The sequence below is a fragment of the Carcharodon carcharias genome, chromosome 9 (genome assembly GCF_017639515.1).
Source record: "Carcharodon carcharias isolate sCarCar2 chromosome 9, sCarCar2.pri, whole genome shotgun sequence".
NCBI lineage: Eukaryota > Metazoa > Chordata > Chondrichthyes > Lamniformes > Lamnidae > Carcharodon > Carcharodon carcharias.
Window position 1 is genome coordinate 46,696,617 of NC_054475.1, and position 26,531 is coordinate 46,723,147.

At 42.2% G+C, this 26,531-nt stretch overlaps 1 protein-coding gene, 1 long non-coding RNA gene and 1 other non-coding gene across 24 annotated transcripts in view; 2 read left to right on the top strand and 1 right to left on the bottom strand.

Moving 5' to 3' along the window:
• Positions 1 to 26,531, top strand: part of ilrun (inflammation and lipid regulator with UBA-like and NBR1-like domains) — a 107,705-nt gene that overhangs the window by 542 nt on the left and 80,632 nt on the right. The gene's annotated exons all lie outside the window — the stretch shown is intronic.
• LOC121281826 lies at positions 42 to 26,429 on the top strand. Its single transcript, XR_005943954.1, has 3 exons — positions 42 to 325; positions 4,526 to 4,692; positions 26,325 to 26,429. It is a non-coding gene; the product is annotated as an uncharacterized LOC121281826 (long non-coding RNA).
• Positions 21,024 to 21,143, bottom strand: LOC121282668. Its single transcript, XR_005944105.1, has one exon. It is a non-coding gene; the product is annotated as a 5S ribosomal RNA (ribosomal RNA).

Here is a 26,531-nt window from a genome sequence, read left to right on the forward strand (position 1 = left end):
GGACGCTACCATCCGCCTCCCTCCTCCGTTACCGAAGGGGTGATTGCTGGAGATTCGGGGAGGGGCTTCTGTCCCGGCCCTCTGCCACAAATGTACTTTTAACACCGCCGCGCCTTGGTGAACTGGCAGCCCGCTCCTTTTTCTGTCGAGTCATTTTGCAGCGTAGCTGAAAAGTTGTGCGATCTGATGATGCCGTCAACCATCTATTTATTGACTCTGGGCTGGTGTTCAAGCTGACTAACTTGGCTCTGGTTGCACACTTGTGGCTAGTAAAAGTTGATGAGAATTGACTTTTTTATTATCTTAAATAGGATAATATTGAAAAGTAATAAATATACTAATTTCTCAATGGTCTTCTAGAAAGTTCCACGTAGCTTGCAATATTTCTCCAGTTTTGTTTGAACACAGTAATGTCCCAAGAATTTTCCAACTAATTTCGAGTGGATTTTCAATCCTGTAGAATTTTAGAAATCTGTTTATGGAAGATTAGGTTTAAAAGCTGACAAAACTTAACCACATTTTCTTCCCTTTGCCTTCTAAAGATTTTTACAGATGCTAAAGGGAATGTTTACTTGTTTGGTTTACTTGTTATATTCTGTACTGTTTTTGTCAGTTTTTAAAATATTTTGTGGAAGATGTTTTGTACTTAGAAATGCTGAATGTTCAAGCACACTAAATGCAGCTTATAACTTTGAAACATTGGTTTTTGAATTCAGGTTTTGGATTTCCTCAGGGATGAGATGTAACACAGTTGGCTCTTTGTGTTGGGGCCTTTATTTTCTGATGAGCTCCATAAAACACCTTAAATGCATTTATATTTCCATGTTTTGTATGATGTAATCAAATCTCTTCACATCTGTAGCATTTTTATGCAAATTAGAATAATGGTATTAATTTTTCTGTTTAATGCACCTTTGCGGTGCTTTGGGATGTTTTATTACATTAAAGGTGCTACATAAATGCAGTTATTCACTATTTTACAAGACAAAGAACTTGCAATTGACAGTGCCTTTCAGTCTTTTAAGACTTCTCAAAATGCTTCACTGCCAATAAATTACTTTTAGAAGTGTAATTTTTATCGTGTAGGTAAATGCCATGGCCAACTTTTGCACAACAGGATTCCATAAACAACATTGAGATAAATTGGCAGTTGGTTTTTTAATATATGTGATGTTGATTTAGTGATACATTTTGGCCAGAACTGGTAGAGGCAAATTTCCTTGCCCCTCAAATTAAAAGTAGAAATATTTAGAAATTCAGGAATTTACTTAAAGTATAACAAGTTGCCAATTGCTGAGGAACTGCAATAGTTGTGATGAACCAGGAATTAGAATCATAGGCCATTCAGCAAATCATGCCTGAGGCAATATCCTTACCCTGAATCCCACTCGCATCACCTAAAGTACGCTGGATACCACACCAGAAGAAACATCTATATCCTTCAGTCATCTACACATTCCCTGAACAAGAAATTTTAATAAACTGAATCAAGTTACCTTTCTCATTAAATCCTTGAATGGTGTGTACTACAATACAGTATATCATGATGGTATGGTTGCAGTTTCTCACCTTGCATATTAATTTCTAAAAGGTGTAGTCATGACAAGTGAACCAATATGCCACTACAACAACAACTTGCTTTATATAGTGCCTGTAATGTAGTAAAAGGCCCAAGGAGCTTATTAGGAGCATAACCAAACAAAAAGTGAGACTGGCTACTTGAGATAGTAGAACAGATGACCAAAAGCTTGATAAAAGAAGTACCATAGATACTGGCGTTTAAGTTGACCTTTGAAGCCTTGAAAAATCCCACCAAGAGTGGGGGTTGACTTCCATATAAGTGAACCGTCGGTGTGGGAGAATGGCATATTTGTCATCTGCCGCATGGGGTGCTCTGTGTGGCCCTGTCTTAAATATCAACACATCTTCATAATACAGCCCATACTCCTTGCTTGATCCCTTACACCCAGTTGTAAGGCACTGTAAGTAAAAGATTGATTTGTGGGGTGAAAAATTGAAGCTGATTGCTAATGTGAGTATGGCATTTTGTGGCTGAAAAGGGTGGTCAATGTATATGCAAAAACATGATTTTGAGGTCAAAATATGGAGTTGTCTTATAGCTGGGTTGCCTTATATTGCGCGATTAACAGTAGCTATTAAGGAGCATCTTAAAGGAAGAGCGAGAGAGGTAGAGAGCCAATAAGGCTGAAGGATAGAATTCCAGAACTTAGAGTCTGTATTGCCAAATGCACAGCTGCCAATAGCAGAGTGATCAGGGATATGCAAGAGGCCAGAATTGGAGGACTGCAGAGATCTTATATAGCTGAAGGAGATGGTGAGTGGTGAGACCTTGGAGTGATTTGAAAATAAGGATGAGAATTGTAAATTTGAGTCAATGCTGGACTGGAAACCAATATATTTTAGTGAGCAGAGGTGGAAGTAGGAGGTCTTGGTGTTGTCGTGGGTATGTGGTCTGAAGCCCATTTCAAGGTCAGACAGGACTTGAAAGTTGTGAATGGTCTGGTTCAGGAGGGTTGGAATCTGTGGCAGGGACCAAAGGCTTTGATTTCAATATTTGCTTTCCAATATTTAAGCTCACCATTGCCGGATGTTGAACTAGCAATCTTGACAAAAAAGAGAGGTGGTGAGGTCAAGCTGGGTATCATTGTATATGTGGAGCCTGGAGTAGTGGTATGGAAACGGGAAAAGAAGCCATTGCATGTGATTTTGTGGATAGCTGAAGAATTGAGCAAGACGCATGCAGTCGCACCAACTGAACAATGGAGGAGAGGTATCAGAGGGGCGTGGTCAACTGTGTCAAATACTGTAGCTAAGTAGGGAAGGATGAGGGTGAATATTTTACCACAGTGGATGCTATTTGTGACTTTGAACTATTTTATACTTTTGCAAGGGAAAACCTGATTGGAGGAATTCAAACATGTGAGTTGTTGGAAAGGTAGGCATGGATTTTGGCAATGACAACATGTTCAAGAACTTTGGAAGAGAAAGAGAAGTTGGCGATGGGATGGTAGTTTGCAAGGACAGGAATTGAGGGGTTTTGTTGAGGAGATGGTTGATGACGATAGATTTGAAAGGGAGGGGGACGTTACCTGAGGAGTCTGAACTCCTAATTTTCAACTAATTGAAAAGACTGGTGAGCTGAGATTGAACATTGCTTTCCTGGACCTCCCTCATTCGGATAACGTGTCTGCAGGTTCCTTCACAAGGATTGTACTTTAATTCTGTCTTTATTTTGATAATATTCTTTGCAGTGATTACTGGGCTGGGGTCTTTGGCATTATACTTAGCATGACTTGCATTATAAAGTTCCTGAAAGTGAGGGAAGTTTGGGTGTTTTATATAATGATCCTGGTTTCACAGGCAATGGCAAAACAAGGGTCTTCGCTGCTGACTTCGAAGAAAGCTGTACTGAGAAATCTATCAATCTCTGGCGATAACTTTTTGATTGTTAATGGGAATTCCCAGAGTTGAGCTGCATTAATGTCATCAAGCAGCCAATCGCATTCAAGAATTCCCACAGACAGCCAACCAGGGGATGAAAAGCACTAATAATTAAATCACGTTTTAAAAATTTTTAGCGAAATTAAAATTGGGTCATGTACCTGAGGCATGCTCTTGAGGTGAAATCTCATGAACAAACTCTGGAAAAAGATTAATTATCTTAAAAAATAGATTAAAATTTTTTTTGGAAAGTTAAATGATTTAATGGAGACCTTTAACAAAATTCCACAAATACTTTTCAGGGCCAGATCAGTGTTTGACTGTAGTTATTACTCAAATCCCTTTGAAAAAACGTAATAACACCTCATTGAACTAGGCTTAACTTTTTGTGGGATTTTCTAACATGAGATATACCAGCCTAAAAGGGAGGTTCTTATCAGCTCAATCGACTTTGCTGATTGCTGGTTCTGGAGGTGTGGAATTGTCTATAGTGCAGCCTGTGGCAGAACAGTGAATGACAGACTGAGACTTGAGAATTTTGGCATTAACCTGTACTTGTCCTAACTCCTGACTTGGGAGTCAGATTCAGAGGACAGTTCGCTGTGGAAAAACTCTACAAATTGCAGACTATTGTCCCATTCCTCCCAACAATAGAAAACACCCAGATAAAAACAAAAAACTGTGGATGCTGGAAATCCAAAACAAAAACAGAATTACCTGGAAAAACTCAGCAGGTCTGGCAGCATCGGTGGAGAAGAAAAGAGTTGACGTTTTGAGTCCTCATGACCCTTCAACAGAACTGAGTGAATCCTAGGAAAGATTCACTCAGTTCTGTTGAAGGGTCATGAGGACTCGAAACGTCAACTCTTTTCTTCTCCACCGATGCTGCCAGACCTGCTGAGTTTTTCCAGGTAATCCTGTTTTTGTAATAGAAAACACCCACTGTGGAGGTTGGAAATGTGATGTATTAACTTAACCATAGATTAATAATGTGAAGTTAACTCCACTGCTATACCAGCTCTCATTGCCAACATACCAAAGATCAATATGTTTTGCTTTATAGAAGTATCTCACTGCTACATGGCTCTATATCTGTTCTTGACAAGTGATTTCCTTCTCCAGCTGCTTTATGCCAATACAAGTGATTGAAATTGTGGGTGGGAGGAGAACAAAAATCACTTTTTCCTGCTATTGAATCGGAGAAGTAGCCAAGGTCAAGAACAAATCAAGGTAAAATATCTCCTATTGAGAATGGATTTAAAGAATGTTTGTATATGAGCAAATAGGCTATTGTGGTTCACATTTTATAGAGGCTTGAGAATTCAGGCTGACATTTCACCACAGTCCTGAAAGTGAGATGCACTGTTGAAGATGTTATCTTTTGGATGAGACATTAATTTGAGGCCCTATCTGTCCCCTCAAGTGAACATAAAAGATTCCCTTTAAAGAAAGACTTGCATTCATAAGTGCATTTTGTGACCACCAGGTGTCCAAAGCGCTTAAGTCTATGATGTTCTTTTGAAGTACAGTCACTGTTGTAATATAGGAAACTTTGGAGAAAAGCAGAGAGTTCTCAACGATCTGGTCTGTATTTATCCCTTGACTACAGTACTAAAACAGGTTAACTGGTTGTTACCAAATTGCTGCTTGTGGGATATTGTGCACAGATTGGTTGCTGCATTTCATGTATTGACTATCAACATTCCCTTGACCAACTTGTAAGTCATGCAGTGTGCTAATTCCATCAGTATATACTGAATTCTAAGTCAATGACATCTGCACTGGCTCAACCACGTTTATCAGTTGGATGATGGCTGTATACCCGGAGACCTCCTGGACGTCCATACCTTAGCTACAAGGACCCCTGAAAGCAAAATGTGAAGATGGTGGACTTTGACACTTAAAACTAGGAGATAGTTGCTGATGGTCATGTCCTCTGGAGGCTTACTGTTTGGAGGGGGCATTGTGAGAAGTGAGCAGAAATGAATAACTCAACTGGCTGAGAGGAGGGCCGGGAGGAAACGGAGACCAGAGAATCCTGTACCTTCTCAGCCCGTTGCCTTTCTCCCATGCCAGAGTGGTGTTGCTGAGCCAAGAGTTGAGCAAACCATTCTCTCACCAGACAGCTGCCAATGAATGCATGATTACCAACATTCCCCCTCCCCAGCTGCACAGCAGTCCAGAACTTTCCGTGCAGGGGCCAACAAACCATGCATGAGAATTGGTCCCTTTTGGATGTACGTATTTGCGGTTCTGTGGCAGCCTTCAAGGGACCATGCGTGCAAGAAATAGGTCATGCACAGCGAAGGCGTATTAGATGGAACATTGATAACTGCTCATAGAAAGTTGGTTGTAAATTGCTTTGGTTTGTCCTAAAGTCATGATAGGTGCTAAAAATTCTTTGCAACCATGAACGTATGCTACTTTGCAGCCTCAGTCCCTCTCCTTTGCCTGTTTAAGTTTAATGTGGTACTGTAAAAGGAGCAACTGTACCAGGCCATTGCCCTTATCACCCTGTTGTATGGTGCAGAATCCTGTGGTTGCTTTTGGTGCCACATCAAAGCTCTGAAACGTTTCCACCAAAGACACCCTCATGAGAGTTTGTTGGCAGGACAAGTTAACTAACAAAGAGTTCTTTCATTTTGTTGGGCTCAACAACATGGAGACCACCTGCCAGAAAATTCAACTTAGAAGGCTGGCAAGCCTCCTGCATGGATGACCACAGAATCCCCAAGCAACTTTCTGGGGGGACTGTCTCGGGGCAAACATTATCAAAGAGGTCAATTTAAAAGATACAAGGACACCTGAGAAAAGTGCCTTCAAACTTGTACATTGCAGCCCACCTCTCTTGGGAAAACATTGCAGCAGACTGGCCTATGTGGAGGCAAGCACTGAAACTTGGTCTGTCAGTTCTGGCATGTATGAATGCAAGGTTTAGATCCAAAGCATTTTGCATCATAAACATGTATAGTTCAGAAGGAACCCATTGGTCCGTTGCAGGAGCTGAACACTTAATGTCAGTCCCTGACCTTTCCCCTTGTAACTTTTTAAGGTCAGTCAGACAACAATGATAATCTAAAATCTGAAAAAAAAAACAAATTTAGAATTCTAAGAAACACATGGAGGAGAAAATTCAGTGCTCAGAGCCTGCCCAACTTTCACTTGAAAGCACTTGGTGCCCTGGTCTATGGTTAGAAGAGATCAACTCAGCTAATAATGCTGAATTAGCGATGTGTTCTGCAGATAATTGGTGTATGAGCAATGGAGTAAAGTGAGCAGCCTGCTTACATGTGAAAATAAATGTGCCATTTGGTTCTTTGCCCCTCACATGAGATACCTTTTTATTCATTCATTCATAGGATGTGGGTGCCTCTGGCGAGGCCAGCATTTATTACCCATCCCTAATTGCCCTTGAGAAGGTGGTGGTGAGCTGCCTTCTTGACCGCTGCAATCCATGTGGTGTAGGTAAACTGGGCATAAAATGAAATCCAGCATTATAATGTTTAATTTGCAGAACTATGCAATTTCTTGCATTATAAGTGATTACTTAATAAATTGCAATTACTCTTCAATGAATGAGTATAGCTCATTTGCTGGAAAACTCATCAGCCTGAGGAGGGAGGGTGGCAGGTATGCAAGCTGTGAGTAAGAGATCAAAGCCTTTGGTTTTAATAAAAGGCTGTTGTTATATTCCAGTTATCATAGAATGGTAACTGCCTCTTGGGATATGCAGTTTGTATGCCTTTGTTTCCCTTTATTTATTCTTTCTGGGAATGTGTGTCACTGGAAAGACCAGCATTTATTGCCCATTACTAATTGCCTTTGAAAAGATGGTGGCAGCTGCTGCCTTGGATCGCTGCAGTCTGTTGTAAAGGTACTCCCACAGTGCTGTTACGTAGCAAGTTGCAGGATTTTGACCTAGTGTCGGTGAAGGAATGATATATTTTCAAGTTAGAATAGTGTGTGATTTGGAGGGGAACTTTGAGGTGGTATTGTTTTCATTTGCTTGCTGCCCTTGTCCATCTAGGTGCTAGAGATTGCGAATTTGGAAGGTGCTGTTGAAACTTTGTTATGATGTGTTTTGTAGATGGTGCACACTGCAGCCATTTTGCACTGGTGCTGATTAAGGTGGTGGAATGGATGCTAGTCAGACAGGCTGCTTTGCTTGTTACTAATTACTAGCTCATCACTAAGACTGCCTGCAAACACCTTCTTAACATCTCCTAACTTCATCTCTGTCTCAGCTAGTCTACTGCTGAAGCCCTCTTTCATGCCTTTGTTACATGTTGGCTTGACGCAACGCCCTCCTGGCTGGCCTTCCTCTCTAAACATGAGGTCTGTAAATTTGAGGTCATCCAAAACTGCTGCCCGTGTCTTAGCTTGCACCAAATTGCGTTCCCTCATCACCCTTGTACTTGCTGACCTACTTTGGCTAATGGTCAAGCAATATCTTGATTTTAAAATTCTCATCCTTGTTTTCAAATCCATCATGGCCTCTCCCTCCCTCTGTTATCCTCTCAAGCCCCACGACCCTCAGATATTTGTTCTCCTCAAATTTTGGCCTCTTGTGCATCCCCAATTTTAATTGCCCCTCCATTAGCGGTTTTGCTTTGGTTGCCTGGGTCCAAGCTCTGGAATATCCTCCCTCACCTCTCTGCTTTTCTACCCCGTGTGAGGTGACTACGACCTCACACTGTATATTTTTAGAAAATATACGTAGGTATCCTTGTGGCTATTGCTAAAAATTTAAAAAACTGGACAAAAACCTTTTAAAATGGCTGAAGTTATGCTTGTCTGTGACCCTCAAAGAAAAGGAGCTTTCTGGCAGTATCTAGATTGCACCTTGTCATCTTTGACGAGACACTGACGACAGACACCCCTGTGGGCTGCACAGACCAAATTCAAAGAGAACTTTACAAAGCCCAACTGCATTTCCTAACCCAGGTTGGCCAACTGGAGTCTACTCATCTGCTCTGACAAAGGACCCCGCAATCTTCCTTTCAATTCTTAATGGTTGAGACATTTAACCATTCAGACACCCAGCTGAGGAATACACATCCCTTGTCAAAGACAGTGTGGAGAGGTGGGAGTCATGTGACATGAACTTCTAGCTGGTGGAACCAGTTATATTGCCTTGCTGTACTGCAAACTCAGTCTGCCATTTTACCATCTAACTAGCAGCATCACAGAAAAGGGGCTCTGCCCAGATTGAATAGGTGGCCCCACGTCCACTATTTCTACTGGAACGTCTGTACCATTGCCTACAGGACTCTTCATCTTTATGTGCCTGCCTCATTGTGTGAAGTTGATATCACTGGTTTTCAGCCTGCTGACCTCCGTGAAGGAGTACCTCATTGGACTTTGATTCTGGGCTTGGGACCCACGTGAAGCAATATTTCTTTTCTATGTGGTCTCTGCACATTAAATCTCTTTTTTCTCTATGCTTCTACAAAGGAGGCAACGTTGCTACCCTTCCTCCTGCGTTTGAGTGTTTTCAAATAAACTAACCTTTTGAGTTCTTGCTATTTCGAGTTTGTTGTGGGGTTATTAATAGAAAATTGGATCACACCGAAACTGAGGGGTTGGGAAATAAGCCATAAGCTTATAAAGGGGGAAGCAAATCAAAAACACCTTTCTGTTTACAGATGGGTGGTGAGGGGAGAAAACACTACTTCTTACATTTACAGTGTCTCAAATCTGGCTATCTGAAAAATAACACTGCCCGAAGACCATTTTTTTTTTAAAGCTGCCATGCATAAATTTTAATTATCATTAGATGAGTAAAATAACTTACTGGTTTGTTTGGCTAAGTGCTGTGGTGGCGCGCCAACTTGTTATTGGCTTTGTGCCTGTTTTTTCTCGCACTCCGAGCGGCCTGAACAACTCTTGACCCCACCCGACTCAAGCCAAAAAGCGGCATAGACTGGGTTCCATGGTTGCCTGTTTTGAGTCACTGATCCTGTATTGTAATGTCTAAATGCAACAAATTGACAATTTGCTTTTAAATGCAGTTTAATGCTAATGTGCCATGGCAAAAATGTTCTTAAAATCTGGAAGCCATGTTTTGTTTGCTTCCCTGCATTTCTTTTAGTTCTGAATGCTGAGGTCAGTCATAGAGCCCTACTGCCATCTTGACTGAGATGAGATAACTTGGCACAGGCGGGTGATCAAACCTGGGACCTTCTAATTTGTATGGCACAGTTCCACATTGGATAATGTATTTAAGGCTGAGCTACTAAGAGCCTAATATAAATGTTCTTATATATTTTCTGAGGCAGAATTTTCTTTTGTTATGCTATGCCAAGCCTGTTAACACTGTTTAGGGTTTGGTATTACGTGTATCTCTGATTCCTTGTTCCAGATGTAATGTTGTATTTAAATTGGCTCAGATAATTCATTCAGTGGTGCCATGTGAATAGATTTCGAATATAATTTTCCTACCTTTAACGTCTTTATGAAAGATTTGCATTTTCTGCATGACTCTTCTGCTATAAAGATCATTGCCAATAAATATAAAGCAGTGCATAATACCACCAGTACTGTACATTTAGTATTTCAGTCATAGCTGAGGTTCCATGTTGAAAACAGTAGAAAAGGAAAAGCCAGTTAATAGTATTTCCCAAAATTTTCAGACACTGAGAGTTGAATCTGTTCCTTTTTACTCACGTTAGTCTGAAGCTGCACATTTCTCACCTGTACTTCCAACACAGGCTTGCTGAAAAATGTGTAGCACAGCTGCCCCTGGAGCCCTTCAGTGCAGTGCCGGATCTAGGAGGGGAAGCCACACCCCCTTTTTACAGTGCTAGCTCTGCATTCTGCTAAGTTTAAATGACCCAGCCATTTTGATAGGAGAGCAAGTAAGTGTGTAAGGTGGGTGTGTGTGGGTGGGTTGGCTGGTGGATGTGGAACCATCCAAAGTCTCCAACTTTAAATCCGAGTTTGAGGGTTCCAGAAGGAGGGTAATTGCCCCATGGAAGTTGAAACTTGCTGAGCAATTCTTGTGTGGTCCTTGCCTGGGGACTCCTGAGGGGTCCCCTGGCATATCATCTAGGGTACCCATGGGGAACGGAAAATCTGGGCCTCTGTTTTTGGGCAGTAGATTGCCCCAAAATTCTTCTATCCTTGACAGATTTTGCCTTAAATCAGCACTTGCCTCACATCTGCCCGGTTATTTTGCATTTTATTACAAAGCTATCCATTAAAGACAAAAATAAAATTCCTTAAATTTAGGAAAAGTAAGTTGGGCACAAGGCAAATTGGATTAAAGAATTAAAGTAATTTATATAAGCCCTAAAATCCATTGTGGAAGTGGTTGTGTTTAGATGAGGGAAATAAAAAAAATGCTGCCATTAAATCGTGTGCAACCAAGATTAACCTAACAACAATTTATATGGTGCCTTTAACCTAACGAAAAGTCGCAAGGTGCTTCATAGAAGCATTATAAAACAAAGTATGATACCGAGCCACATAAGGCGACATGAGGTCAGATGACCAAAAGCTTGGACAAAGAGGTCGGTTTATTGGAATGTCTTAAAGGAGGGAAGCGAAGAAGAGAAGTGTAGGGCTGGTATTCCAGGGCCAGGGGCCGAGGCAGCAGCAGGCATACCCACCAATGGTGGAGCAATTAAAACTGGGGATACACAAGAAGCCACAATTTGAGGAATAGATATCTCTGATATGGAGGAGATTATGGGATAAGGGGAGGTTGAGGCCAGGGCTGGATTTGAAAACCAGGTTGCGAATTTTAAAATCTAGAAGTTGCTTGACTGAGAGCCAATGTAGGTCAGCAACACAGGTGAGAGAGGCATGGGATTTTGTGCAAGTTAAGACATGGGCAGCAGAATTTTGGATGACTTCAAATTTGCCGATGGTAGAATGTGACCAGCCAGGAGTTCATTGGAATAGTGAAGTCTGGAGGTAGCGAAGGCATGAATGAGCATTTCAGCAGCAAATGAGCTGAGGCAGGGCGAAGACAGGCAATGTTACGGTGGTGGAACTAGGCGGTCTCAGTGATGTAATGAAAATGAGGTTTGAAGCTCATCTTGGGATCAAGTGTGACACCAAGGCTGCAAACAGACCATTGCAAGGAGAGGGGTGGAATCAGTAGGTAGAGAATAGAGTTTGTAGCCATGGCTTTCTGTCCAGCTCCAATTTTCCCCCATATTTAATTGGAGGACAACTTCAGTATTAGATGTCAGATAAGCAATCTGATTGTTTAGCAGCAGCAGTGGAGTCGAGAGAGGTTGTGGTGAGGTGGAGCTAGGTGTTGTCAGCATACATGTGAGAACTAATGCTGTTCCTTCAGATGATGTCGCCGAGGGCCAGCATATAGCTGAGAAATAGGAAGGGGCCAAGGATCGATCCTTGGGGGATCCAAAAGGGAACATACGAATTAGGAGCAGAGTAGGCCACTCAGCCTCTCGAGCCTGCTCCGCCATTCAATAAGATCATGGCTGATCTGAATGTAACCTCAACTGCACATTCCTGCCTACCCCGATAACCTTTCACCCTCTTGTTAATCAAGAATCTATCTAGCTCTGCCTTAAAAATATTCAAAAGACTCTGCTTTCATTGTCTTTTGAGGAAGAGAGTTCCAAAGACAACCCTTAGAAAAGAAATTCCTCCTTATCTCTGTCTTAAATGAGTAACCCCTTATTTTTAAACAGTGGGCCCTAGTTCTGCATTCTCCCAGAAGAGAATCCACCCTGTCAAGACCCCTTAGGATCTTAAAGGTTTCAGTTAAGTCACTTTTTACTCTTTGAAATTACAGTGGACACAAGCCTAACCTGTCCAGCCTTTCCTTATAAGACAGCCCATTCCTGCATTTAGTCTAGTAAACTTTCTCTGAACTGCTTTTAACACATCTTTCTTTAAATAAGGAGACCAGTACTGTACACCATACTCCAGACGTGGAGCTACCAATGCCCTGTACAACTGAAGCATGACCTCCCTACTTTTGTAATCAATTCCCCTCATAATAAATGATAACGTTTTATTAGCTTTCTTAATTTACTTGTTGTACCTGCATACTAACCTTTTGTGATTCATGCACTAGGACACCTAGATCCCTCTGAATCTCAGAGCTCTGCAATTTCTCACCATTTAGATTATGAGCTTTTTTATTCTTCCTGCCAAAATCAATGATTTCACATTTGCCCCCATTATACTCCATTTGCCAGATCTTTGCCCACTCATTTAATCTATCTATGTCACATTGTAGCCTCCTTACATCCTCTTCACAATTTACTTTCCTATCTATCTTTGTGTCGTCAACAAATTTAGCTACTATTCCTTTGGTCCCTTCATCTAAGTCATTTATATAAATTGTAAAAAGTTGAGGCCTCAGCACTGATCCCTGTGGCACACCACTCGTCACATTCTGCCAACCAGAAAAAGACCCATTTATGTCTGCTTCCTATTAGCTAACCAATCTTCTCTCCATGCCAATATGTTACCCCCTTACACCATGAGCTTTAATTTTCTGCAATAACCTTTGATGTGACACTTTATCAAATGCCTTCTGGAAATCTACGTACAGTACATCCACTAGATCCCCTTTATACAGAGCACATGTGACTCCTTCAAACAATTCCAATAAATTGGTTAAACCTGATTTCCCCTTTACAAAACCATGTTGACTCTGCCTAATTGCCTGAATTTTTCTAAGTGCTCTGCTATAACATCTTTAATAATAGCTTCTAACATTTTCCCTATGACTGATGTTAGGCTAACTGGCCTATAGTTTCCTGCTTTCTGTCTCCCTTTTTGAATAAAAATGGAGGCAGGGAGAGAAGCCATTGAAGTGATTTTCTGGCAACAATTAGGTGAGAATAGAACCATGTGAAAACAGTCTCTCCCAGCTGGACAACAGTGGAGAGGCATTGGAGGAGAATGGTGTGGTCAGCCATGTCAAAGGCTGCAGGCAGATTGAGAAAGATGAGGAGGGAAAGTTTACCTTTGTCATCGTCACATAGGATGTCATTTGTCACTTTAAGAGCTTTTTTGGTACTGTGGTAGGGGTGGAAACCTGATTGGAGAGATTCAAACGTGGAGTTTTGGAAAAGGTGGGAACGGATTTGGGAGGTGACAGTGCATTTAATGAGTTGAGAGGCAAGGTCGGTTGGGGATGCGATAGTAGTTTTCAAGGATGTTGGGGTCAAGGGTTTTATGAGGACAGAAGTGATGACGGCACGTTTAAAAGGACAGAGGGACGCCTGAAAAGTGAGGTCTGTTTACAATATCGGCTAATGTGAGGGCCAGTAGGTGAAGTAGGGTGATTTGTTTAGTAGGAATACGTTCAAGGGAACAGGAAGTAAGTCTCATAGATGAGATGAATTCAGATAGAATAACGGGTCTGGAACAACTAGCGAGTTCAGGTCGAGGGTAGTTGGGGGGTCATTAAAGGTAGTTTGGCCAGGTAGGTCAGTGGAATAGTGGAAGGGGGCAACCGATTGGAATCTCTCGATCTTAGTGTCAAAGAAGTCCATTTATTATTTGAGGTGAGGGAAGGGGTAAAAGGGAAGATGGGTTTGATTGTTGGCAGGACAGAAAATAAACTGGGTGTTATCTTTATTTTATTAATGAACAGATGGGAGCAGAATTTCCTAATCTTTGAATTGGTCCAAGTCTGGCAATGGATAACTAAACCTGTTGTCTGCCATATCCTTTTAAGTCTTAACTTGAGAGAATGGAGATGAGGATCATAATAGGAAACGGGAGGTGAGAGAGAGTAATGATTTCACATTGGACTAGGGTGTCAAGGTTGGAGGTGAGGTGTGGTTGAGTAAATCAGTAGCTGTAAAAATGCTGTGATGAAAGGGGGCTAAAGGCTTGACAGTTGGGCTATTGAAAGTGCAGTTGGGGGACAGTTATTTTTCCAAGTACAGAAAGGAAGGAGGCCGGTTTGGAGCATGGAAGGAGAATGTAGGTGGTGAGTGATACATGGAAGTGATCAGAGATGGCTTTGTCTGCAGTTGATATGATGGGACTAGAAAGACCATGTAAGATTGCTAACTTAAAGGGGTGGCAATGAATATGGGTTAGGGAACTTACATGGAGGGCCAGGTTTAGGAAGGAAAGGAGGGGTGTGAACCCGAAGAAAGAGAACATGATGGCTTGAGATGGAGATTGAAACCACTGAGGATGAGAAGTTGTTCAGTACAGAGGCTGAGGGAGAAAAACAGTGAAGACATCTGGTAAAAATTTTTATTGTACTTGGGAGGGCACAAGGATGATTTCCCACTAAATTGCTGATGACCCAACTTTCCCTCCTTGACCCCATGTTAATCAATATTGTAAATGGTTCTTTCTCTTCAGGTGTTGTCCCCTCCTTTAAATCTGCTGTCTTCACGTCTCTCAAGCAACCAGCCCTTGATCCCAACACCTTGCAAACTATTGCTCGATCTCCAACCTCCTTTTCCTTTCCAAAATCCTTGAATGTGTTGTTGCTTCCCAAATCCATTCCCACCTTTGCTGGAACTCCATGTTTGAATCACTCTGAAGGGTAATTTTGAAAGAGAGGTAAGAGGGGTGGAACAAGGTGAGATGCTGAAAGGAAATGCAAGTGCCAGAGGATTAAAGAATCATGTCCAGGTGTGATCTGGTGATGAGCATCACGATGGTCTTGACTTGGCAAGTGGTAGAAGACGTAGACAGGTAGGGAGGCTTCTTTAAGGGGGAAGGTGTCATCACCACTCAACGGGATTTCTGTTAAGGCCATGATGTTGATGCCATCATTCACAATGATTTAATGGATGGCAAGGGCATTGTTCATAAATGAACAAACATTCAGGAGGGAGATGCATAGAGGGGTAGTGAGAGCTGATCAGCTGGCAGAGTCCACGGGGTCAGCAGTGGGATGGATAAGTTGGGCAGGAAATGGATTGGCAAGGTTAGGCCCCAACAGGTGGGAAAGTAGGCAAGAGAATGGGATGAGGCAGTTAGGATTGTTGCTCACAATGAGCTAGAGCTGGGTGCCTTGATGAGCTCTTCGGAGGATGCCTTAGAAAGGCACAGAGGGAAGCTGTAGGCTTAATTAACAGCGACTCAAGCCTGGAATAGTGGAAAAGAGCAGGAAAGTCGGAGTACTGATGGATTGAGTTAGGGAATTGGGAGGGTAGAGTACCTGAGTTTGGAGAAATGAAAGGACGCATGACAATAGAACAGAGTTTAGGCAGGATAAAGAAAGTAGTTTAAAAACAGGGTAAAGGTGGAAGTAGTAATGGCTTTGAGTCCTGAGTGGCAACCAAAATGTGCATGCAAATGGACATGTGAAGAGCTTGTGTTAAATAGGTCGTTACATAAAAGTTAGGGTACATAAGAACATGGTAATAAATAGTGATAAAAATGAACCCAGAGTCCAAGCCGGAGGTCCCGTGGTGCAGTACAGATACTTGGTTAGGGTGGGGTCGGCGTGGAGCATCAATGAGCTGTAATGAGTTTGGAGACAGTGAAGTTCAGAAGCTGTTTGAAGGCAGACTATCAGAGAACGCACTGCTAGGGTATTTTTGTAGGAATAAAGGTGCAGTGGGTGCACAGAGTTTCTTGCAGGACAGAAAGTTGAAGCCACGTTATCTGACTAAAAATGATCACCAAACCATGTAAAATGGGGACTAAGATTTTGGTTAAAGGGGCGGGTGCTAAGGAGCACCTGAAAGGAGGGAGTGGTGGAGAGGCATAAAGGCTTAAGGAGGGAATTGTGGAGCTTCAGACCTCTGAAGGTATGGCGACCTATGGTGTGACAACGTAATCAGGACTATCCAAGAGACTAGACTGGAGAATCAGGGATATTCAATGTGAAGCAGGCTGGGTGCAGTGGTTACAGGACTGAAGGAGTTTATGGGGACTTCAGGTCTAATTTTGCATGTTGTTACGATCCGATTAGGGACCAGTGACTTGTTGTTTGAAATAGACAAAATTACAGGTATTTACTAAGAGAATAAAGCCATATGATTTAAACAAACAAGTTTTTTTTTACCATACAAGAGTCAGCAAAGCAAACAGTCAACACCATCTATCTTGTCATTTCTTCATTTTAAGGAGTAAATGAGGTAAACATGAATTAACAGGCTAACTGTGGCCAAACACTCCACATACTGCATACTAAATGGCAGGCACAACCAAGACAGACCCTACAATTTTCTTAGCAACCCACCCAGACGTCAGCGATCACTGAGTCTCAAAAATCCTTTAAAACTCTGTCTTGCTCATGAAGGATTGCAGCTCATCTCCTTAGTCTTTGAGTTCACTAACAGTAGCTCTAATTCAGCCTGGAGGCCCTCTTGTTTCTTCTGCTTGCAATGAGACTCCAGCTCAGATTCGCCCAGTGCCTGCTCACCTCCCAGCTGCTCAACCACTTTGTCCGAACTGCTTCCTGTTGGGTTGGCCATGTTGCATCCCAGCATGTAACCATCTGTACGATTCTAGCTATCTAGCTGCACAGGCAACCACTGCCCTACTGCCAGCTTCATGGAGCAGACAGCTTCACTGAACTGACAACTGCTTCTGGGCATCTCTGAGCCCCAAATCTCCATGAGCACAGAACTACTACTGCTCAAGGGGTTTTATGGGCCCCAATTTTCCATTGGCTTCTTTGAGCGCCTGCCGCTGGGAGCTAAAAACAGCAGTTCAGCTGCTGCCCTTACGGCCCTGGGCTAATCTCAACACGTGGGCTTGTTTTTATGCTGCTGTGTGCCCCCCCACAGGTCCTGTGGTTGGGTTTAAACGCTGCACACCTGATCACAGGCCAATTTTTTTCGCACCATCTCCCTAGCTGTCAAAGGGAACCCGGAACTGACCATGCATGGTCTGTCCCCCTGCTGTGTTTGCACCAGAGCTCCGGGCATACCGCGAGTTGTAGTCCTTAGCTTCCATCCCGAAAACACTGGAAAAAAAATCCATTAAATTAGATTCCCTCACAATGTACTAAATTGCTGTCTTAAATCCTGACTCACCCCTCAATTCAAAGCTGGAGAGGATAAAACTCTTCTGATTACCAAGAGATGTTCCAACAAACAGGACTGACTAGTTTCTTTTAATGAGAATAATCAACTACACAAATTATACATTTACCTCCTTGAATCCATTTATTATCAAGTTCAATCTCCAACACTTATACTTAAAGCTGCCACTGGTTCCAGTGGTACATTGCAGAGGTAACATGGATGTCTGTAAAAGAATATCAACTTGCCAAGATTCAGCATCTGAAACTGAAGTATTGACATTTCAGAAACTCATGAATTTGAGATCTGCTTTCCATCCCATGTCATGCACAACTCCTCAACTCACGAAGCAGCAGTTGATTTCAACGTAAAGTCTTTTCTAATGCTATTTCTGAGTCAGCTTCCAGTGTACAATTTGGTAGAATATTGGTGTGCAAGTTAGCTTTATTGTACCAACTGTACTGTGACGTTTACGCAGCACCCTGTTTTTGTGATCCAGCCTAGGTCAAGATCTCTGGCATGCAGAAAGAGCAGGCATCATTCAGCCAATCTACACTACCATCAAAAGTGCTGGTGCCGTCAGACTTTTTAAATAGAATAATTTTAGAATATATTTGTTGAAAGCTCTATTTGCACATTCTTTAGCACAAATCTACAATGAATTGTTTCTTTAAATGGTCCAAATTGTTAACCAGTGCAAAATTTAAATCTCTCATAAGCAATACTGTGCAGTGAGTTCGATGCAAATATGTCTCAGTACATTTGTGCAGTTCACATTACAGAAAAACAGTTGTGGCATTGCACTTGTTTTATGGTCCAAATGCCAGTGAATATTTGGCACAGTTTAAGAAGTAACAATTTGGATCTATTGTCATCTTGCTAAAAATGCTTGCGATTGGACACAAGTGTTTTTATCTACTTTTATTGGAAGATGTGTCTTTATTCCAAAGACCTCTAACTCAGTTGTGACTTCTCAATGTTGCGTGGATGCTTGGCATTCCAGCTCAGGTAGTGACAAACCTGTTAAGTAACCAATTAACCGTAAGCTTCAAGTTCCTTCAGGAGTGAGGTTAGTGTACAGGGATAATTTAATGTTTGTATAGTTTATTATTTTTAAGAGTTTGCGTCTTCCTATGTATTGAAAGTTAGCATGGACGTAATAAAATTTTCTTCTCCAGCTTTAAATTGGGGATGTTCAGGGCAGCTGCATTGAACATGAAAAATTACAGGTCAAGTCCTATATGGTAAGATTCAGGATTGGACACTTAATTTGTACAGTAAGCATTAAAGGAGGATGGCTGGTGGAATATTGTTGATTGCCAATCAATGATCTCAGTATAGCGTTGAAAGCAATATGAGCAGGCACAAAAATAGGATTCAGCAGCTTGGGTTCATCCATTCCAACTCCTGGTTCACTGATACTTTGGCAATGTATCTTGATGCATGTTTAATTTTTGAAGGCATTTTCAAAGGTTTGACCTGAGTTTAAAAACTGCAGAATTCTCATGTTTACTTAAAGATGTTAAAGATGCTTTGAATGCCTGATTATGGAAAATATCATTTTAAAGTCTTGAATAAAATGAAACCTAATCATGGTAGGACTTTGTGCCTTTTGCTGGTAAAGTGAATCCATGGAAATTTTGGCTATTTTTTCTCATGTGTGAATTATCCATTGAGCTCGAGTCCTCCTATGAGCATCCTACAAATGAACAAGCACTATTACCAATATTTGGTGCTGGTAAGCTGTGCGGTTTTAGCAGGTTATGTTCCAGTGCACGCTTCAGCAGTCCCTTGGAACTTGGCTTTTATCAATGTTCATATAAATTGTCAGGACTTGGTTGTGGTGTGTTCTGGGTAGAGATAAAAGGAGAGTCATCAAAAAATGACAAGCTGCACAATTTCAATAGATCCAAAGATCACTAAGAAGCTTTGCTGATGGTGATGGATATGTTCAGAGAAACTGAATAAAACAGGCCCTAAATAATCAGATTCCTGGACCCTTATCAGGGCAGTTGATACATAGAGAGGAGCAATGTGATTAAAATGATGACATTAAGACTAATGTTAGAGAATTTGCACACCCTGAGCGATTGTAACTAAATTTTTGAGTGCCATGTAATTAAACTCCCCACCTCAAGCTTGTGTTATTTGAAATTTACTTCATGAAATATACTAAAAATATATCATTTGTGTTTTTTAATTAAAATGTTTAATTACAGCAAGCGGCACCCTGGTCCTGCTATAACAGCAGTCCTGCCGTTTTAAATATGGATGGATTGAGCAGGTGGAAGCTTTCAGGCCATCTGCAGCCCACCTGGTTTCCCAAGTAGGATCTTGCAGGGTGACTGATAAGAGGCTCACTCTCAGATCTTCTTCCAACTGATTTGGGAGATAGTTAGTAGGGTATTAGACCAGCAATAGAAAATTCTCATTTTTATTAGGGAATTTTTAAATTGTTAAATCCAGAGATCAGTTTTGATGTCAAAATACTGTTAAGATGCTAAGAGAATAGATAACATTTCCTTTTGAAATGGCCCTGAAGGGGAAAATGAATTGTCACCTGTAGTGTTGATTCACGATCTTTATATCCTTTGATCCAAAAGTTAGTAGAAATATAATCGAAGGAAGAGAAGTAGTGTTGCTGTCTAACTTTTCAAAGGTTAACTGACATTTATGTTGCTGTTAGGAATCTGAGGTTATGGACAGTGCGCATTCTGTCACTTTGTCTTCATGCTTATATTGTTTGATATTTAACTTTTATTGTCATGCTTGTTGGACCTCAAGAGCCTTTATACAAATGGGACTTTTCAATAAATTGGCACATAGTGTAACTACATTGGAGTGCACAGATTCTAGGAATAATTAGGATGGTCTTGGCTTTCAAAAAATATTTGCTAGCTTCAAACTTTAATGTATGTAACATATAAAGTTGTACTTCATTCTGCATGGAATGATTTCCTGTATGGGTTTTCCATTTCCATACTTTGATCTTCCCAGACATGTTCTGATGTTTCATCTTGTGTCTGCCAGAGGTGGGCCTTTAATGAAAGGCTGCCTATGCTTGGATGCTTCCCTGCCATTAGGGATCTGGAGTGGAGAGTATTATGTGGAGCAGAGGTGTTAAATGTGGTGGTGAGCCAATTGCAGATATCCAGACTGCATGTAATTTCTATAGCTTGGAGGAAACCATGTTTCTTGACTCAGAGGTTGTAGTCTCTATTACTTTTAAGTTGCTGCTGCTCAATTTGTTTTAACGTCAGTCCCAATCTTGGGTCACCTGTTTTGGAGGAGGCAGGCAGCTCAGAGTGCTTACTTGTGGATCTGCTCCGGACCTGGTCCAAGATGAATGCAACCCAACAAGGAGAGTTGCTCTGGTGGACCAACTTTCTTTTGCAGTCTTCTGTGGTGTGCAATGGCATGCTCAAGTCTTTTGGGTAGATGATATTTCAAAGTTTTGTCATTGTGAGATTTGAACTCTTGATACTCTTTTTGAGTAAACCTGTTTCCATCTGTTTCAGATGAAGTTACATTGTTTCATAGTTTGCCATTGTGAGATTTGAACTCTTGATCTTGGGGTTACAAACCCAGTACCATAACCACTTGGCTATTTAGGCCAAGCAAAGCCTACTGCACCTGGTATTCCCAGGCAGTCACCCATCCAAGTAACTAACCAGGCCTGAGTCTGCTTAGCTTCCGAGATCAGACGAGATCGGGTGTTTTCAGACTAGTGTGGCCGGAGGCTCTTTTGGGTGGATACTGCAGGATATTGATTGCATAATTGATTAAATACTGATTTATGATAAGTCTTAATTAGAGATGATGTGCCCTCTTAAATTGGGCAGTTGTGGAACTGATTATTTGTCCATTGACGCTGGTGAATTTGGATCTATCTTTACTGGTGTACTTAAAAAAAACACAATTAGCAGTGTAAATGTTCGGTTTGATTGTGATTTGTTTACACCTAATCAGGGAGCTGTGCATCATTATTTATATACCATGTGTATTCAGTAATTAGTTGAATCCGAGTTGATCCAAATGGTTTATGATTTCATCTCTGGTTTGAGCTGTTTCCTGATCCCAGCAGTGGGATGGCGTCATGGTAGAGGCTATAAAATTAGCTTCCACATCCTGATTTAAGATGGGAGAGACAGGTGGAAAATGATTTTTGCTTCAGATTATTATTCAGTAATATATACTGAACTGGTGAGGACAGGATCAGTCCTGGTTGTGACAGGATAGCAACCTGATGTCTACCGTCAAGCCTCTCACATGTACAATGGCCATTTAGGTGCAACACTGAACAGTGATTTGTGTCTGTGTCAGTTGGTCTCTGGAAGGAATTAACTTTTTGATGAACAATGGGAGGAAAATTGGTGTGAAGAAAACAACTGAAAGTATGAGATTCAGTAAATGGCTTTTTATGTGCTGTTCAGTTTTTCTCCAGACTTCCATATAATCCAAAACAATTTATAGAATAATCAACGTGGCTAACTTAGATATCTTAGAGGACTGATAAGGTGGCTGCAACCAAAGTGCTTGCTGCTTTTGTTATTTGTATGCAAACTTGAATGTTTGCATGAGCAGTATGATGAATCCTTTCCTTAATGGCAAGATTCAGCTTGGTGGCTTCCTCAAAGCATAGTCATATTTGGGAACTCTAGCTGCCACTATATGAACCTTGATTCAATTTGGTTGATCAGACATGTTGAACATTTTACTTTTACTGCTTCTGTTCTTTGATCCATCTCAGGGAGACTGCTCTTGCATCATTCTAATCCTAATCCCAATATAGTTATTACACTTCCAGTTTCTGCATGGTCCCATTCCAAGTTCCCCAAGGATCCATCCCAGGCTCCCTTCAATTCCTCATCTATATATTATCCCTCTCTAACAACTATGCTATCTGTTTTCACAGGATAAGCTCTCCGTTTGCTGAAGGCACTTTCCTTTAAAAACCCATCCCTTCCCTTGACCCCATAACCATGTATGCTTACGCTGTCATGCAATTGTCTGACAGATTGTTCAGGAGACAGAAAGACAGGATAAAGGGAATGTACACTGATTAGCAGAATATAACAAGTCATGTTCCCCAGGGATCTGCACTTAGGACTCAGGGTTTTGCCATCTATGTCACAGACTTAGATATGCACTATTCCTTTATCCAAGTTTGCAGGTAAACTTAAATTAGGAAGCACTAGATGGGAGCAGGAAGTTCAAAAGTACAATGAAGAGCTGAGTGAGTGGTCAAAGCTGTAGCTGATCGAGTTTATTGTGTGTTGGGGGGTGAGAGTTATCCACTTTGAATCCAAGAAGAACTAATTGGAATATTTTCTTCACTGTGAGTGAATAGTGACTATGGAGAAGCAAAGGGATTGGGTGTCCAGACGCACAATAAAAATACTACTTATGCACAAGCACAAAAAGTAATTAAAATGGCTGATGGATTGTTGGCTTTTATCTCAGGGAGGATGGAAACAAAAGGGAAGAACTTATGCTTTGATTCTACAGAACCTAGTCAAATATCACCTGGAGCACTCTGTTCAGTTATGCGAACCGCACCTGAGGAAGGACGTATTAGCTTTGTAGAAGGTACAGTGTAGATTCACCAGGAAGTGATGGCATAGTAGTATTGTCGCTGGACCAGTAATTCTGAGATCAAGGTTCGAATCCCGCCACGGCAGATGGTGGAATTTGAATTCAATAAAAATCTGGAATTAAAAGCCTGATGACCGTGAAACCATTGTCGATGGTGTTTCACTAATGTTAGGCAAGGAAATCTTCTACCTGGCCTGACAGCAATGTGGTTGACTCTTAAATGCCGAGCAAACCACTCAGTTGTAACAAGCCGTTACAAAGTCATAAAAGGGAATGATATTGACCCAGGCACCAGAAACAACAACGGCAATCTCAGCTGCCAAGTCCTCCTTACTAACATCTGGTGGCTAGAGCCAAAATTGGGAGACCTGTCTCACAGACTAGTCAAGCAACAGCTGACATAGTCATCCTCACGGAATCATACCTTACAGATAATGTCCCAGACATACCACCGGCACAGTGGTATACAGTCAGGACGGAGTTTCCCTGGGAGTCCTCTACATTGAATCCGGACCCCATGAAATCATGGCAAGGAAACCTCCAACTGATTACCAAGTACTACCCTTCCTCAGCTGATGAATCCATGCTCCTTCGTGTTGAACACCACTTGGAGGAAGCATTGAAGATGGCATGGCAAGGGCTCAGAATGTACTCTGAGTGATGTCAGTGTCCGTCGCCAAGAGTGGCTCAGTAGCATCAGTACTGACTGAGCTGATCGAGTCCTAAATGACATTGCTGCTAGACTGGGTCTGAGGCAGGTGGTGAGGGAACCAACAAGAAAGGAAAACATACTTGACCTCATCCTCACCAATCTGCCTGCCGCAGATGCATCTGTCCATGATAGTATCAGTAGGAGTGAGTATCAGTAGGAGTGACCGCCGCATAGTCATTGTGGAGATGAAGCCCCACCTTCACATTGAGGATACCCTCCATTGTGTTGTGTGGCATTACCACTGCACTAAATGGGATAGATTTCGAATGGATCGAGCAACTCAAAGACTGGGCATCCATGAGGTGTTGCGGGCAGCAGCTGCAGAATTGTACTTAAACACAATCTGAAATCTCATGGCCTGGCATATTCCTCATTCTACCATTACCATCAAGCCAGGGGATCAACCCTGGTTCAATGGAGAATGCAGGAGGACATGCCAGGAACAGCAAAAGGCATACCTAAAAATGAGGTGACAACCTGATGAAGCTATAACACAGGACTACTTGCATGCCAAACAGCATAAGCACCAAGTGATAGACAGAGCTAAACGACCCCACAACCAACGAATCCGATCTAAACTCTGCAGCCCTGCCACATTCAGTCGTGAATGGTGGTGGACAATTAACTCACTGGAGGAGGAGGCTCCACAAATATCCCCATCCTCAAAGATGGAGTAGCCCAGCACATCAGTGCAAAAGATAAGGCTGAAGCATTTGCTACGATCTTCAGCCAGAAATGCCAAGTGGATGATCCATCTCAGTGTCCTCTGGAGGTCTTCAGCATCACAGATGCTAGTCTTCAGCCGATTTGATTCACTCCACATGACATCAAGAAACGGCTGAAGGCACTGGATACCGCAAAGGCTACGGGTCCTGACAATATCCCGGCATTGGCGTTGAAGACTTGTTCTCAGAACTTGCCGTTCCAGTACATTTACAACACTGGCATTTACCCAGCTATGTGTAAAATTGCTCAAGTATGTCCTGTGCACAAAGGACAAATCCAACCCGGCCAATTACCGCCCCATCAGTCTACTCTTGATCATCAGTAAAGTAATGGAAGTGGCCATCAACAATGCTTTCAAGCAGCTCTTGCTTAGCAATAATCTGCTCACTAATGCCCAGTTTGGGTTCCGCCAGGGTCACTCAGCTCCTGACCTCATTATAGCCTTGGTTCCAACATGGACAAAAGAGCTGAGCTTCCGAGGTGAGGTGAGAGTGACTGCCCTTGACATCAAGGCCATTTGACTGAGTGTGGCATTAAAGAGCCCTAGCAAAACTGGAGTCAGTGGGAATCAGGGGGAAAACTTTCTGCTGGTTGAAGTCATAACTAGCACAAAGGAAGAAGGTTGTGGTTGTTGGAGGTCAATCATCTCAGGCCCAGGACATCACCCCAGGAGTTCCTCAGAGTAGTGCCCTCGGCCCAACCATCTTCAGCTGTTTCATCAATGACCTTCCTTCCATCATAAGGTCAGAGGTGGGGATGTTCGCTGATGATTGCATGATGTTCAGCACCATTCGCAACTCTTCAGATACTGAAGCAGTCCATGTCCAAATGCAGCATGACCTGGACAATTTCCAGGCTTGGGCTGATTAGTGGCAAGTAACATTCGCACCACACGAGTGTCAGGCAATGACCATCCCCAGCAAGAGAGAATCCAACCTCGCCCTTTGATATTCAATGGCATTACCATCACTGAATCCCCCACTACCAACATCCAGGAGGTTACCATTGACCAGAAACTGAACTGGACTAGCCATATAAATACTGTGGCTACAAGATCAGGTCAGAGGCTAGGAATCGTGCAATGAGTAGCCCACTTCCTGACTCCCCAAAGGCTGTCCACCATCTAAAAGGCACAAGTCTTGAGTGTGATGGAATACTCCCCACTTGCCTGGATGAGTGCAGCTCCAACAGCACTCAAGGAGCTTGTCACCATCCAGGGCAAAGCAGCCCGCTTGATTGGCACTGCATCCACAGACATTCACTGCCTCCACCACCGACGCGCAGTTACAGAAGTGTGTACCATCTACAAGATGCATAGCAGGAATTCACCAAGGCTCCTTCGACAGCACCTTCCAAACCCACAGCCACTGCCATCTAGAAAGATAAGGACAGCAGATAGATGGGAACACCACCATCTAGAAGTTCCCTTCCCAAGTCACTCACTATCCTGACTTGGAAATATATCGCAGTTCCTTCACTGCCACTGCGTCAAAATCCTGGAACTTCCTAACAGCACTGGAGTGCACTTAAACCACATGGACTGCAGTGGTTCAAGAAGGCAGCTCATCACCACCTTCTCGAGAGCAATTAGAGATGGGCAATAAGTGCTGGCCAAGCCAGAGAAGCCCACATCCCATGAATGAATAAAAATAAGAATTATATTTGAACATAAAGGCTTAAAGTATGAGGACAGGTTGCATAAACTTGGCTCATATTCCCATGAGTTTAGAAAGTTAAACAGCGATCAGTTAAGGGTATCGGGGAATATGGATCAAAGGTAAATGTAATTGAGGTATAGATTATTAATGATTGAATTAAATGGTGAAATGGGCTTGAGGGGCTGAATGGGCGACTCCTGATCCTATCTTCTTATGTTGTGGATGAGCCAGGATTTCCTACAATTGAAAATCAGGATGTTCGAAGCCATTGACTCCATCTCCTTCCCTGGTTGGTTGTTCATGTTGAACCAGACTGCTCGCATCCATGGCGTCCAGGTAAACCCAAAGTTGAGCTTCAAACTTCATATCCACTACAAAGACTGTTTGCTCACACCTATGCCCCTGTCTTACCTTCACTGCTGCCAAAACCTTTATGCA